This window comes from Phaenicophaeus curvirostris, chromosome 3 (genome assembly GCF_032191515.1).
Source record: "Phaenicophaeus curvirostris isolate KB17595 chromosome 3, BPBGC_Pcur_1.0, whole genome shotgun sequence".
NCBI lineage: Eukaryota > Metazoa > Chordata > Aves > Cuculiformes > Cuculidae > Phaenicophaeus > Phaenicophaeus curvirostris.
Genome location: NC_091394.1, coordinates 36,541,080 through 36,556,653, shown reverse-complemented (window position 1 = coordinate 36,556,653; position 15,574 = coordinate 36,541,080).

Sequence of the window (15,574 nt, the reverse complement as noted above, 5' to 3'; positions counted from 1 at the left end):
ATATATTCTCTCCTTCCTGCAATGAATTAGACAATCACTGTCTGATGATGTCAAACCCTGTCATTCTATATCTTGAATTTTACCAGCGCTGATATACTGTGGTCTGATACAAAGCCAGACTTGTTTCTAATAGAGAAATTTGAAAGTAGTTTCCACTGTCCTAACTTTACTCTAGGGAAATTAATCTCCCTGGTCTTGCTTTGTGGTCAAGTGACATATAAATCCACTGAATTACTATCAGAAGGAGCCTCTTTCTGCTGGTTGTAAAAGGATGCAAGGGGGACTAACTCCCCTAAGTTAAAGCTTGCTTCATGCAGTTTTATTTTCTACTATGTAAAATGCGTTCTGCTGATTTTTTGATTTTCAAGCAGCAATATAAGACAGGGATTGCATAGCTTTGCCTCTCTGATTAAAACTGAACTAAACCCTTAAGACTGTTCACAGAGACAATCATAAAAGCACTATCAGCTTGAAAGATATAACCTTAACTGTGGTATGAAAAATTGGCAATAAGGAACAATATTGAGCATAGCCTGTGTTTAGATAGACCACTTGAAAACACTGAAAGAAAATGTTCATAGTTCAACCAGTTTCCATTTCAGAAAAATCAAGATGATTTTGTGAAAATTTGTAGTTGACATTATCAAAATGTCTATTGTAAAAAGTAGCATGTCCTGTAAATAGTTCATTAAAGAAGAAAAAAAGTCCTAAAAGAAATGAAAAAATCGAACGAACATATTTCACCACATTTTTCATTGTTTAAAACAAAGATTTTACTGGAAAAAATCACTATACCAAAATTCTTTAAGTATGTAGTCCATTTAAATGTTCTTTTACGAGGGCTAATGGAGGTGCACAAGAACCTCTTAAGTGCTTGAAGAGAAGGACTATATTTTTGTTTTGGTTAATTTTCAAGTCTAACCTTCTAATAAATCTAGTGTCAGCCTCTAGTTAACAGAGCTAACACAGTGTTGATGCCGTTCAATGTTTATATTACATGCAATACATACTTCCATGTAGCTTTTGCAACTGAACATTTGTAACTATCTAAAAGCCACAGACTGTAAATCATAGAATCATAGAATCACCAGGTTGGAAGAGACCCACTGGATCATCGACTCCAACCATTCCTATCAATCACTAAACCATGCCCCTCAGTGCCTCATCCACCCGTGCCTTAAACACCTCCAGGGAAGGGGACTCAACCACCTCCCTGGGCAGCTTGTTCCAGTGCCCAATGACCCTTTCTGTGAAAAATTTTTTCCTAATGTTCAGACTAAACCTCCCCTGGTGGAGCTTGAGGCCATTTCCTCATGTCCTGTCCCCTGTCACTTGGGAGAAGAGGCCAGCACAGGCGTCACAAACTTGAATCCCTATCATGGAACATGAAGGTATGAAAGAATGGGGAGAATTAACCCAATATACTGAACAATTCCACACAACTGCATGTTGAATTTTATCTCACATACACTATGGAATACCAAACACGTATGTAACAGATAATTTTAGGCATACATCATGTTTTTTGCATATTGGTTTTCTTCTAATCAACAAATTATTTTAGTGCTGAGACAGTTTCCTGTTTTCACTTACACATGCATAGATGAACACAGCAGTCTAAAAGACTTTTCTACGTAACCTTTTCCTCAACATTTGTACTGTGTTTTGTTGCACAGAGTATCAGTTCTGCTTGATGACTTCGGCTCACTGCGGTGTGCAGATACCTTCATGCATCTATCTGTGTGTGCACTGAGACCCAGGTGACACGTAGAAATTAAAAGATGCCTTTGCTGGTAACTCGCACAGGTATTGCAGCACAAAGCCTGAGATGACTGTGTGCAGGAGGGGAGTTTCAAATAAACTCATTATCAGTGGGCCAGGTTTTATTCTTCTGTAGCTTTCAATGAGTTTGTCCTGCGACATGCTGTTGTGGCTGGTCTTCAAAAAAAAACTGCTAAAAAATTACAGGCAGATTAAACAAGTTCTTTTAAAATACTTGTGCTGGAATTATTGCCATTCTAATGGCCATTTTTACCTGGCCAAGACAGTGGATCAATACAGAATGTTATTTAAATGACTTCTCTCCAGACAAAAGAAAGTAGCAGGCTTTTTGTGAATGCGCAGTCACAGCAAATCCAAATTTTGAAAGACGAAGTATTTAAGAACTTGTGTCAAAGTGTAAAAAGTTGTGGCATATAAGCAAAATGATTGCCAGAAAGTTTTGGTTCTTCATAAAGCTGCACTAGAATTTTACAGCTGATTAGGGATCATGCTGTAGAATCCAACATTCCCTCAATTACTGAAACAAAGCAACTGTATACATTTGAGCACTATGTTATCTATCACCACGAGTCTCCCTCCTCTTTTTTGGACAGCACTGTAAGTGTCCTGTCAGTAGATACAACCCATAAAGACAACTAAATGTTTCCTGCTCCAACACACGCATGCAGCTAGTAATGGCCAATGTCATTTCATCCTGCACAACACCAGCCAAAATAGCCAGTGGTGCTGCCAGACTCGAAATATCTCACTATGTCCTTTGATAATAACTAAATACAGGAATCTCACAAATTCAGCTCTGTCATCCTTCCGAAACAGATGGAACTTGATGGGAAGAGTATCATAAAACAACTGAAGAGCCACTTGTATCACAAAGCTGGATTTGAGTCAATTGAGCCAACTGAATAATGAAACGACTAAACAGCCAAGTGACGTATGGTCCGCTGATTTTTTTATCATGGACAAGAACAATCAGCCTTTATTCACTATATATATACTTACTGATATGCAAGTTTGATAACAAGGTATTTCTTAGAGCACATAACAAATTCTAGGCGAATATATTTGTGCTAAGCTGCAACACTGCAGAGTTGCCTGGACACAGAACCCTCAGCAGTGACAGGTATCACTTGTACTCTCAAGTGCAGGTTATTCTCATAAAGCCCAGCGCAAAGTTCAGCAGCTCAGCTTTTGATCCACAGCACTTGGTCTGTGACTCACATGGGAATTCGACATATTCAGACTTTACTCTGTTCTAAGTACCTTGGTTGAGGCTCCTGAGGTTACTAAAAGGTTAAAAGGAACATCTTTTACTCAGATCAGTCCATGATTCATTGATCCCTGTCAGCAAAAACTCAGAGCTCCCACTTCCCAATGCCATTCCTGTGTCCAGCCTCTGAATTCTCTGTCTGTTAGGGAGTCTGCATGGGCATGACTGGACAATGACTTGACAATATTCAATATAGAAGCTTCTGTCAACTGGCATGTGTTTTTGCTACCATAGTCATATAAATAAAGTTTGAAGTCATTAGCAGCATACACATTCCTAGTTTCAGATTATACTTCAGCGAAATAACTGCATGAACTCTGGGTCAGATGTGCCGTAGCTATAAATCAGCAGATCCCTGCACCTACCAGCACAGGTCTGGAGAACTTAAAGAACTGAGAATCTGACATGAAATTTTTAATCGGTAAAAATAACTGTTACAGGTAAGAGCCTACTTCTAAAATATTAACAGAAGAATTCACATAATTGTCTCCAAAGATACATTAGCTGATTACTACTACCCAAAGATACAGTTCTTGCCCTAAACACGTACCCTAATATAAGATGTAAATGAACAGAGATAAAGGAAAGTAGGGTAAAATATGACACCAGAGAGGTTTTATACAATGAAATCTTCAGCTTCTGCAGTCTATTCAGTATTAATCTCTATTTGTCTTACAAAGAGATGTTTGAAGGAAGAGGAAGAGAAGAGCATGTATTTGTTCTGCCCCAAATTTAATCTACAGTTCAAACCAAAAAGACCCAAGCCACTGTCAAAGCAAAACTGCCACCCCAACCCACTCCCAACTGTCAAAACATTTCTATGACTGTGTTTAAAATACCTGGTAATAGCCTGTATTGCCCAAAATGCTCCCTTCAAATATAGGAAATAAGACCCTGTGCTTAAAAGCTCCTTGGCATAGAAAATAATGAAGTGGTATTAATGAGGTTATTTTTTGATCCTAAGCTAATTCAAATCATTGAAAGATCATTCCCTAATGCACCAAATAAGCACCGCTCCCCCTCAACTTTGACAGAACAAAAGAAGAACAAGCATGAAAATGGGAGAGTGAGATTTGTACAGAGCCAAATCCTATGAAAGAATCTAGGAAATCTGTATTAAAACTGTAAAAATCCGTAGATAATGTAGAGAGAGCCACAGGATGAATTTTAAGCACTTTCAATGCTAAGTTTACTTCCATTCTACTGAAATCACTCTCACTTAGTATGAAACTCCATTCAACACGCAAATTGTGCCTGAAACAACAAAAAGCAGTAGCTTGGCTGAGTTTCCTAAGGGATCTGCAGATAAGACCACAAAGCTTTAGTCTGCAGGGAAAAGCAGTTGACTTGGCAAGTCTGCCGATGGCATGCTGACCTTTTTTTCAGAAAAGGTCACTGTGGAGTCAGGTTCCTGAATTTCTCAGGGACTCTGCAGCTCTAAAGCTAAGGGTCTTTTAGACTGTAGCATCATGATAGCCTAAAGCAACATGAATTATGGAGCCTTTTTTTTTTTTTTGAGTTCCCACAAAACCTTGTCAGACACCTAGAAACAATCATCAGGGGTGGTACTGATCCAGTTCTTTGTAACCAGCAACTGTGACCATTGTGAAAACCTCAGCAAGAGCACATAGAACCAGCTGCACATAGGTGAAAAGATGAAGGTTTCAGGGTTCAGGTGTGGAGGTCTGATAGTCTGTTGACTGCTTTGAGCACAATTGTGAGAATTTAGCTTATAGTGTGATCAAGCTGGCTCTTTTTGTTACATTCAATGCATTTAAAAATAAAAAGAAATCTGTGATTTTTTTCACTGACTATTTTTGAGTGGAAGAAAAGCACACTATACATCTTGGACTGGAAGAATCAAATTCTAAGCCACGGCAGACTATAATAAATCGGTTTGCTAAACAAGCAAATAAAACCCCTTGAGTCCCACAGCATTTTAAGCAAAAGAATGAGAGACTTAAAACAGGTTTAACACTGATACTAGTTTAAATGTTAAATTGGGTGTGCAAAGCCTTTCAGTTTCTCAAGGTGTGGCTCACACGCAAATGATCAAAACATTTTCTTAAAGTGATAAAAATCCATAATTATAGTGATTATTTCAAAAAATCATAGAATAACTCAGATACAGAGTTGTGGATGCTATAAATCCTCATATTACTATGAATTCTAAAGGAGCAATAGCTGCTTATGCTGTTAAACTTTGTGATCATTCTTTTGTATTAAGTGATTTAACATTTTCTAAAAAAGTACATTTATTTTTTTTATATATATACACACATATCTATCTTTCCTTTCATTTTCTTAGGGTACAGCCTATAAATGGTTGAAATAAGGGAGAAGAAATTGCATGAAAGGGCCACCTTGCTGAAATGAAAAATAATTTTAGAAAAAAAAATTGGGGCAGGGGTGGACCAGATGACCTCAAAAGGTCCCTTCCAACATTAACAATTTTTTGGTTCTCTGATGGATATTTATATGTATTACATGCTATATATTATATACTATATGATATATACCACATAATATATACTACACATTATGTAATTATTATACAAGGTATATCACATATTTTACGTACCATGTAAATATAAGAAAATTAAAGAAAATATAATCTGATTATTACCTTTACATAAAGTTAAAAACTAAAAATGATATTAGCAGAGAATAACAGTAAGAGAGAAAAAAGAATACTTCTTTGTCCTTGCTCAGATATTTTGGTGGCATGCTCTCCAATTCAATGTGTACTATGACAACACAGAAGAAACTACTATGATCAGTAGTACTTGGAATTCCTTCTACAAAAGAGATCGCTCACTTCTGTATATACATACACATGACAAACCAGCACTAAGACAGCACTGATTCATTTGTACTTCGGATTCTGCATGCAATCACACCTTTCCAGCTATTCTGAAGTTCATGAATACTGAATAAGGGCGGCTGCATTGCACCAAAAACATTGCTAGCAACCTATGATTTTAAAGAAAGAAAGACTGCAGTTACTTTTCAACCAAGTATTAGGAGCAGGCAGAATCTACGGCTGCTGTACAGAAACTGAGTAATCATGCTCTGTGCAGGTGGAGCGTGGGAGGTGAAATCCAGAGTCAGTGAATGAGGTTGCCGGGCAAGACACACACACACCCACACAGCAGCTGCCACTGCTGTTCCTGTCAACAGCCCCAACGTATGAAGGAGACAAGCTTTCTTCAAAGGTGAGCTGGTTCAGCTGCACAAAGGTTTGAGGACATTTTTACTTACATATTTGCTAATTATTTGCTGAATTACAGCAATCTCCTATTAAACAAAGGTAACGACTCAGTTGACTTCAGCTGGAATGGGAGTGAACCCCTAAGGACTGCCACCTGCTCTTTCAAATCAATGGCTTAAACTTGTGTTGGCTTCAATCATCCTGGAACAAACAAACCTTTAAACCTGAGGCTCTCCCGCAAACAAAACTGGACTAAAATCAGCAGGTGTTTTGCTCAAAAAGACTCCTATATGAACTTCCAGTTGCTAAGAACAGCCCCGGGACACACATGGATTCATACTGGCACGCCCATCTTCTATTTTATGTCTGCACCAAAATGTATTTCTGCAAGAGGAAATGTGAAAACAAATATATATACACACACACACACTTGCATAGTTTTACTCACACACAAAACCAATTGCTCTAATGCTTGTTATTTGCTGGCATCCAGCCAAAGGTCGTATATATGACACAGTAACTCTGAATTGAGCTTTTGATTGTACTCCTAACTGAATATTTGCATTTCAGAAAAAGAAGATGTTAAAAAAGTTGTGATTAACATCCTAGAACTGATATCCAAAATAACAACGGGAGAGTGGAAAAAGGTAGTAATAAATATCAAAATAACTAGTAAAAGCAAACAAGTAGTAGTCCTTTCTGTTCTGCTTTATTAACTGAACTATAAGTGACCATAAAAGACTACAATCTTTTGGCCAGGGACCTGTATCACACAAAAATAGGGACAACTAATGAACGATTCAACCTTGAACAACTCCCACATGTCGAGCGCACCAGGTTCTCTACCAAATTTATTTAATAACACTAACAAAGGGTTTAAGGAAGATCTGCTATGAACACCATGAGGATTCCTGGGAAGGCAACACTTCAAATATATTTCTACTTTTTAAACTTTATCACATAAACACTGGTGAACCATTATAAATACTGATGGATTAGTGGCAAAGAGGCAATTATTTGTGTTGCTCACTACCACTTACAATGTAGATCAGCCTGTGGTTCCAAGAATGTTAACGTGGGCACCTTCTTCTCTTTTGTTTCCACAAAATATTTCACTATATTGTTCCTGCAACACATTTTATTTTCCTTGTATTAAGTGCTACACAAAAGAACTCTCAACAATTCATTCCTCTCTGCCGATGAAATGCAATCCCTGATGTGTCCCGATATAGCCTATAACTTTCCTTATCGCTAAGGTATGTACACAGGAGAACACAGAATCCATAGGTAAACCACTCAACCATGTTGAGGCAACCTACAACAGGGAAGAAATGCAGGTTTAGCTGATTAATATGAGCTGAATGAAGCTGCTGGCTGGAAGAGGCCAGCATTTCAGGATTGGTCAGCTCAGCTACAAGCAACAGCCTTTTATATGCTGTGACATAGATGTGCACCTTTAATACTGGTTTGACATTGTAAATACATTCTTCATGGCAACGCAAACTTTTTTGGTTATTACCATTTTATTTTTCATAGCAAACACAAGATACACAGCTTTGAAACAAGACTTTATAAAAGCCGCAATGCCTGAGTCTGCCTTATACTGGGAAAATGAGTTGGAGCTGCTTACAACAATGATTTGGATATATTCCAGCTCAGCAGCAGGGCTGTAGAGGAGGATGATCTCCTACTGGAGGGACAAGATGGAGCTGAACCTTGCTGGGATGCTGGAGGGTCTTTTGCAAATCTGACATGTACGTCAAATGTATAAGAGTAATCTAATGAAAGCCCTTAGGAGTGCTTGTGGGTCACAGATTTTCCATAAAAGTGCTTCTGGTTTCTTTCCCTTTCCTCTAAAATATTTATATTTTAACCTAATAGGATATACAGGAATTTGGATAAAAAGCTCTTTTATCAACTATTAGTTGGTTGTTTCACAGATATTATAAACTGCATTGTCTTTACTGTTGAATTTACGTTGTACTCTAAGCATTTCTGTTTTCCTTCAAATCCAACATATGTTGTCAGCCATATTAGCTCAAGGCTAAGTATCAAATCTTGTTCATATTTCCCTCTTATGCTCCTTCCTTCATACTCTCTACTAAGTCATTTATCTTAGTGGGAATCTATACAACCAATAGTGTTGTTTTAGAAGTACTGACTTCACTGAACCAGAATCTAAACTGAAGTTCTTATTTCTACCCACACTTTATATATTTTTAATGTTCATGGTCTAATTCATAAATCAGCCTTACAGTGTTGTTTTCCTTTCTTCTCCTTTATGAAGATGCAAGAATGGCACATTTCATGGGGGATTAAAGGAGAACTCCAAGATGAATTATTCAGGAGAGCAAACAATATTCTTTTCTAAGGAAAATGATAGCTTTTAGAAATACAGTGCAGTATGTACAGAGCCTATGTAAATATAGGAAAGCAAGAAAATAAGAATTAACTAAATTACTAGTTTTGAAACAAAAATATTATTTCTGATACCTAAATCATTGGCCTACATTTATTCAATAAAAACATTAATCCAGAAATGCAGGGTGAAATGCTGACCCTGTTAGTCAGTGATAAAACACTCACTGACTTAAGGGGAACTAGAATTTCACCCCATCACTGTGAAATATTTATAGTTCCTTCTAATCCATTTTAGGCATTAAATTTAAATATGTTTTGTTCCTTTTCTTTGTGCCTCTTTCCCTTTTTGGAAAAAAAAAAATAAATTAGGAAGACAGGAAGATAATCTGGCTACTCCAGTACATCACTTGATTTATCTTAAAACCTTTGTGGCTTTATACTTACAAGGTTCTTACAAAAGAACAAATCCTTTTTTACTCGACAGAGGAAATCCTTCTGCCACAGCTGTATGGGAAAAATACATATTGAGAAGGGTAGATTTCAGAAAAGGGGGCTGGGATTATAAAGCTCTAAAAATATTACAAAATAAAAAGATGCAATTAATTTGCCATGGAGAATATGAAAAGTAGAGTAAATGAGTGTGCTAGGCTCAGTGCTGCTGTGCGTGATCAGCTTCTTGCACCTAATTGAGGTAGTCATCCTTTCTAAAACAATAATTTAGGCTGACAAATCTGTATATTAATATAAGTAATGTACTGCACCTAGGGATCCTTGCCAGGAGTTTCATTTTGCGGGAGGATATAAAACTGAGATAACCTCACTCTTCAAGTCCTCAGCTGAGAGAGAGGTTGAAGGAGCAAAAGAAAATTTGCACTGCTGTCGCCTCTGCAATTCTAGTTCTGTAATGGAAAGTAAGTATCTTTCAAGAAGTAAATAAAAGGTTTTAAAGACTTACATTCAAAACTCGTGCTCTTTCCCTGTCTGTTCTATACGAGGGTAGTAAGCACATTTACAGAAGATAAGAGAGCTAAATTGGGTCTTTGTAGGATGGGTCCAAGCATGGTGAACATGGCAAGGTAAAGGTCTTCACTTTCTGCCTGAGCGACTGATTGAACAGGGGTTTTCCTTTCACCCATCCCGTGCAAAGGAGCTTGGAGATGGACAAAACCACCTAGGTGCATCAGAAAAAGTGGGTAGCAAAGCCACTCAGGAGCAAACTAAATGTTGTGAAAGAAGAGAAGAATTCTGTCTCTAAGGGGGTTTCTTTTATTTATTTGGCCTGCAATGACTGCAGCTGGGGTTATGCTACTTACAAACAACTGTCTGAATAAGGTCATAGCCTACTTAAGTGCTTTTAACGACACTAAATACACAACTGTCAGAATACAAACTGGTTATCTGCCCACAATGTTGTTTGATTACAGCCTACAAAGGATTCTCTCTGTAAAAAATTATGTCACCAAGGTGATTTTACCACAAATTCTGCACAATTTTGTGTTTTCCGTAGAGCACAATTTCCTCAAATCAGGTTGTTGTGTAATTATTTCAAATAAAAAATACGTTTCTAGCCCAGGGGGTTGTATAGTAAATCTTGAATTCATTACTTGATTATTACCAAAAACCTCAAAATTCACAACAAAAAGAATGTCAAATATCCTCAGCTTTTTAGGAAAAAAAAAAAAGGTAATACCTTGTGTGTCTCTGGATTTTTCAGTAGTTCTGCTGCACCAGCTGTCTGGGCTTTCCTGTGCAACAAGAACCTTGATGTCAGGGAATCATTAGTAAGTCATTCCAGGGAGTGGAATAGCTGGCTCTCTCTTTTCTGCCTCTAGGGGTTGAAAAAAATATTTTCTATCTGGGTTTACTGGGAAAAGAAGTAAGCCATGGCAGAACCTCCTCAGCAATGAGCAGAAATGGCTCTTACTGAACACTAGATGAGGGATTTTAACTGTTAGTAGAACAGCACATGAAGAGGACTGATGGATTTTACTGATGATGTAGAGACAGACACAGTAAGTCTTGACAAGCTCTGATCATGGCATTGATGCTATCATACACATCGTGATGAAAGAAATGTAGCAGCAGATGACAACGAAAAGAATGTCATCTAGTAAAGAAAACTGCAGCTGCAAGAACACACGGATTAAACCACTAGACTTTCATGCCTGACCCATTTATGCATTTTGAATGTGACTGGAGCTCCTAAGGATGCCAAGACATTGCGAATGAGTCAACCAAGCTGTGGCATGAAGAAGCACTACATTTTTAGTAGTTTTTTTACTTCTGGCAGTATTTGAGTATGCTTGCATTTTCCTCTGACACAGCTGGATTACAAAGCACCAACAATGACAAGTGCATAGACATTTAACTGCTGCAGTTATCCTATTAAGATGCTTCACAGCTCACATCTCGGCTAGAACAGTAGCCCAGCATCATGGTAAAGCTATCCTGAAGCTCTGTCAAAGCAGAAATGTATATTCAACAATAAAACTGGAAGCAATACCTCACTTTGTTCACTTGCATCGATGCATAACTCAAGGATATCATTGATCTCTTAATGGATTGCCTGATTGAAAAAAAGATCAAAACTGAAAGAAGAAGCTCAAACAGAAACGCTAACGCTTCTAAAATAGGAATACTAACATTGACCAAAGAGTAAGACTTCATTGTTCCATTGTTCCTTTTGACTACAACTTCCATAGGTTTCATACATAGCAAAGGAGTAGTTCAAGGTGACATGATAACATTACACTCATACTTGAAAATGTTGCTTTCATTCCACTGATTCTTAGTCAAATCATCCTCACTATAAGTTCCTTGCAAATTTCTGCCTTTAATTAAATGAAAAACATGAGACGTCACTCAAAATCCATAACAAAACCCAGTACTGTATCAAACAGGATTTTTAGCAAAAACACCTGAGAAGCCTTATTGTCTCATGACAATAAATAGACAGGGCAATGTAAACACTCTAGCAGAACTGAGGCCCAAGCCTTCAATATTCACACTGAGTAGCTTTCCCACAAGAACAGCTCTGCTGAACTGCATTAAATTGCAAAACCACCATTAGTAAAAGTAGTCACAAAGATAAGTATTTGTGAGACCAGGATATTTTCCCCTTGGATTCAGCAAAGCCCTTAAATATATACTGAATTATAAACAAGTGAGTAATGCCATCCCTATGTGACAAGTTGCTTAAATACAACTGGAATGCGTTAAGTGCTCTGCCACACAGGGATGCCATTACTCACATACTTAATGATAAGCACATGCTTATTATTTAACTTTTTATGTTGCCATGCCTAAAAGAGAAGCATACAACTAATTAATGTACAATTATGAAATAAGAGTCCACACCCCTAGAGCTTACTGCATAAAAATGAATACAGAGAAGAGATGAAAAAGCAGTAGAGTGACATCTTTGGCACTAAATGCAATATGAATCTGCCATAATCTTATTTTACAGGTGATCAGATCGAATGATGACAGATTCAACCTTATTTCACACTAGTCTGAAAGAGGAGAAATAGTCCACTTCTTTGGCAGACTCTTCCCTTTTTTTCCTAAACATCTTGACACTTGGTCTGTATGAGGTATCCACAAAGTGCTCTTCACAGATCCATTTAGTTAATTAGCTCTATGCTGTTTCTGTAGATTAAAGAGCAGATTTGGTAAGCAAAAGGCATCTTGACATGTCCTGAATGCATTCAAATATTATTTAAGCAGATCTAGCAAGTCATACTACCAAGATTTTCACTTGATATTCCAATTTATTTTCACATCAGTAAGTGCTTGTGCAATTTTAATTCATATTAATATTTTCTGCATTGCCCCAGTAAAAATAGAGTCCATGAAATAAAGCAAGTGAGCAAAAACATTTGCGGTTTTCTCCAAACACATATATGACTCATTTAGATACAACTTATATCAGCGGGAAATTTTACAATCATATACATTCAAAGTCCATTTTCAACAAATACTGGGAAAGTAAGCATTAACATTTTCAACAGTTTTCTTCTGTGAAAAAGCATATATGCAAATAAAAGATACACCAGAGTATTTTCTTCTAAGTAGGTTACAATGTTGTATAGAGATTTTGATAGCCTATCTCTACAGCCTCTGATGCGTCCTTTGGAATCCCTGCACAACTTTCACAATAAATTCTTCTATAAAAAGGAATAAAACATGCCAGCCTTGGCGCAGTTTGTCTGAAGCAGTGAAGTCCAAAACTAAAATGAAAAAGAATTTTAAAGTTATATTAAATGCCATACAGCGTGCTTCATGAGCATGAGTATTTTAATTGGGTAACTTCCCACAAGAGGGCTATTACTACACTTCTTGCAGAAGGAAAGCTCCTCATAATTTCAGGAGGACTATGACAGGCTGAGAGAGTTGGGGTTGTTCAGCCTGGAGAAGAGAAGGCTCTGAGGAGACCTTATAGCAACCTTCCAGTACCTGAAGGGACTACAAGAAAACTGGGGAGGGACTGTTCACAAAGGCCTGTAGTGATAGGATGAGGGGCAGTGGGTATAAACTGGAGAGGGGCAGAGTTAGATTAGACATAAGGAGGAATTTGTTCACAATGAGAGTGCTGAGACACTGGCACAGGTTGCCTGGGGAAGCTGTGGCTGCCCCATCCCTGGAGGTGTCCAAGGCCAGGTTGGATGGGGCCTTGGGCAGCCTGATATAGTAGGAGGTGTCCCTGCCCATGGCAGGGGTGTTGGAACTAGATGATCTTTAGGATCCCTTCCAATCCAAACTATTCTGTGATTCTATGAGTCTATGATTAGAATTGTAAGGGGTTTTTTTCATGTTTGGATCCTGAAGTTGGTGATCTTGTCCCCACTAAAAAAAAGAATACAAATAAAAAACTTTTGCTTTTATTTTGCAGTTACCAGCATCAATGTCTCCATATAAATATAAGCCAATATATGAATGCATTGTTAGACTGAAAGTGAAATAGTTTGCAACTACATTTATGCAATTACATTTATCATCCCAAACTTTCCACTTATCACGCTAACACTGCACAGATGTGGGGATTTTTTTCCTCTCCGAGTTGTACAGAACATGGACCTCGAACTTTAAGCTAAGGTAGTAGCTTCACAGTTTCTCAGTCCTCTGAGGTTTTCTTTCCAGAAAGAGATCTAGTCTGATTTCGTGCTTAACTAGTTCAGTGTTCTGTGCATTTTTGCAATCAGGTTTTCAATTCCGTACCACCTTTTTACCTTTTGGGAGGTTTGGCAAGGCCCTCTGGCTTAAAACCTGAGCCGTTCTGTTGATTGCATCTGGCTGTTTATACACACCAAGGAGAAGTGGCTCTTTTCACTGCATAGAGGAAGCTGCAGCATTTATTTTTTTGCAGTTTCTGATGCCAATTACATTGTCTGCACTAGTGATTTTGGATCCCAGACTAATCCTTGTGTCAGCTTGCTTTAGATTAATGTTGTCTTTAGGCATGTGAGTTCTGTGAGCTGCTGTTAACTATGGCATCCTTGTTAAAATTCGACTTTCCTCAGCCGCCATTTAACTGCTGCACAATTAAAACAATTCCTGTGATCCATATTTTATAGTGTTGCTGTCAAACCATCAGAAACGAAACACAAAGTCTTCTAAAATGAGTTGTACATTTGATAGGGGACAGCGTTACTGGTTTTGACACAACCACGTGGTTGACTTGAAAAATATAGAATCATAGAGAAGGGATCGTAAAGATTTTCCACGTCCAACCCCTCTGACATGGGCAAGAACATCTTCCACTAGACCAGGTTGTGCAAAGCCCCATCCAACCTGGTCTTGAACACCTCCAGGGATGGAGCATCCATGACTTCTCTGGACAACCTGTGCCAGTGCTTTATCACCCTCACAGTAAAGAATTTCTTCCTAATATCTAATCCAAATCTCTCTTCTTTCAGCTTAAAGCCATCACCCTTGTCTTATCCCTGCAGTCCCTGATAAAGAGCCTTCCTATAGGCAAAATATATGCGGTATTTTTCATTATCACTAGCTAATGAATTACTCTTCCATTCAAGAGCTAACTGTTCCTTAAAGGCTGTGAATTCACCATCTTCTCTTAAGACCTCTGTGCAGAAAGCCAGTTCATTTGATACTTGGAGGGAGGTGAAGCCGATCTCAGGCGGATGATCAGATGCCCGTTGGGAACACGTGATGATGAGCGCTGCATAACTGCCAAACGCCCGTGCTCTGCTGGGCTCGGGGCACAGACTGGCACAAAGCCCACAGGGGTACAGACGAGTGTGAAGCCTGTAGAGCTTGACGAACGAGGCCTAGGCATGAGGGTTTGCCTACTGGGAGAAATCCTGATTTTGTGGCCGTGCTGAACGAAGGCAGTGACCCCTCTGGGGTCCCAGCTATAGCGGCGCTCGGGCTGATACAGTTTAGCCTGGCTTGGAGCGGACGGTGAACTGTGTCGGCATATGAGACACCGTCCTCAGCCTCCCCTGCCGTGCGAGGGGTCTACTGCTTCCCACACCACCTCCGTTCTCCTTTCCCAGCGTGGGCTGCTCGCTTCCCAGCTGCGCCCGATGGGCCACTTGGGCCACCACACCTGCAGCCACGGGTGCCCCTGCCCTGGGTGCCTGTGCTCGTCCCGCGTCTCTGCGATGCTCCAGCACTGCCGTTCCATCTCTCAGTCTCCCAGTCGCCGGGAGACACCTCTCCCGCACTCTTTCCATTTTCACACTCCACCCACTTTTTGCTTTCTTTCTCCATCTCTGCCACCGTCTCTCTCCCTTTCTGGACTTGGCTTTATTTGGCACTGCCGGATGCCTGCTGGGCATTTCTCTCCCTGCCTGCCCTGCCAGCTGACTGACACGGGCTCCCGCTGAGGAAGAGGAGGAGGAGGAAGAGGAGGAGGAGGAAAAGGAGGAGGAGGAGGGAGAGCAGCGACAAGGGAGGAAGGCGAGGGGGGGTGGGGGGTGGGGGGGAAGCGA